This window comes from Sinocyclocheilus anshuiensis, unplaced genomic scaffold (genome assembly GCF_001515605.1).
Source record: "Sinocyclocheilus anshuiensis isolate Anshui unplaced genomic scaffold, SAMN03320099.WGS_v1.1 scaffold821, whole genome shotgun sequence".
Classification (NCBI taxonomy): domain Eukaryota; kingdom Metazoa; phylum Chordata; class Actinopteri; order Cypriniformes; family Cyprinidae; genus Sinocyclocheilus; species Sinocyclocheilus anshuiensis.
In genome coordinates, this window is record NW_015558606.1 from 423,880 (window position 1) to 425,132 (window position 1,253).

At 38.5% G+C, this 1,253-nt stretch overlaps 1 protein-coding gene across 1 annotated transcript in view; it reads right to left on the reverse strand.

The window, feature by feature from the left end:
- LOC107680231 (solute carrier family 35 member G2-like) overlaps positions 1–966 on the reverse strand; it is a 4,239-nt gene extending 3,273 nt beyond the window's left edge. The window contains exon 1 of the mRNA XM_016476032.1: positions 729–966. The gene's annotated coding sequence lies outside the window, so the exon portion shown is untranslated. The remainder of the gene's footprint in view (positions 1–728) is intronic.
- Between the last annotated feature and the right edge of the window lie 287 nt (positions 967–1,253).

A 1,253-nucleotide genomic window follows, 5' to 3' on the forward strand; every position in this document is an offset into this window, starting at 1 on the left:
AGCTCAACAAATATGTAAGCATTTATAAGCAGGTAAGTCGGTAAGTTCTGAACCACAAATGTGGTTTTCTTTGGTTATATGATATTTTTATGAATTTTATCCTTCAAGGACATAAATGTCAAGTTGTTACTTGTGTTTTAAATTGATACAATTTATTAACAACAGTTTGGTCAAAACATAGTAATAGTAGCCTATTATATTTTTGTATGTTACCTGTTTGCTGTTTCATAAATTGTTTTAGACTACTTTTTACATTTGCTTTCTTCTCCTGGGCCTTTTGTTGTCAATTAATTAAGATAGGCTATGTATCTACAAGAACTGACTCTCAAAAATAAACCTACACTGAGAGTAAAAAGTGTGACAACTAGCCCCGCTGTCCCCTACAAGCTATTTTGAGAACACGGTCAATAATGACGCCTGCTTCGATGATGTCACATGACGCAGAAAGCAGCGGATGAAGTTGTCGTATGTGAGTGACATTTATATAGAGGAACCGATTTCACTCCGGATACTGATTTTATGAATGAAGCCGAAGGCACGCTGTGTCTAGTACTACAGCACTGAATGTAGGCTACTCACGCCCCTTCTGTTATTCATGCATAACATACATGATACATACCTAATATATCTTTCAATATGAAACAATATGGCCATTTATAAGAAGGTAAGTCGGATATTTCTATTAAAAACCACCTGCGCAATGACCAAGAAAAACTATTAAATCTCACCTATTCTCTCAGATGCCTCACGCCACTGAAGATCCGCGAATGAATGAATTAAATCCAGCGATCATTGCTGTGTTTTTGAGGCAATATGTTTAGACTTCCCATGCCTTTCTTTCTGTATGGAAACGCTTCTAGGCTTGTGAATAACATAATGAATAAAAGCAGGGCACCTCCGCCTCCAGTCGACTCGCAGTAGGTCTCCCAGAGGCTCTTCTCGCAGGATGCTGAAAGTCGACGTTGTTTCTGGATTGTGAGATCTCAGTCGAGCTGCATGCATGGACTCTAATGAGGAGCAGTTGCTCTAAGCGTGCGTCAGCATTCAGGAGGAGCATTGACGCAGTACAACTTCACCTAACAACATTTGAATCAGTCTATCACTCTTCATTATGGCCTGGATATCATTTATACATTAACAGAAGATATATATTTATTAAAGTACTATATGTAGGCTAATTGCAGAGCAAGGTGAGTAAAAGCGTGACAGGCTCCCGTTATGAACCCAATTTGGTAATAAGGACGAAAACTACA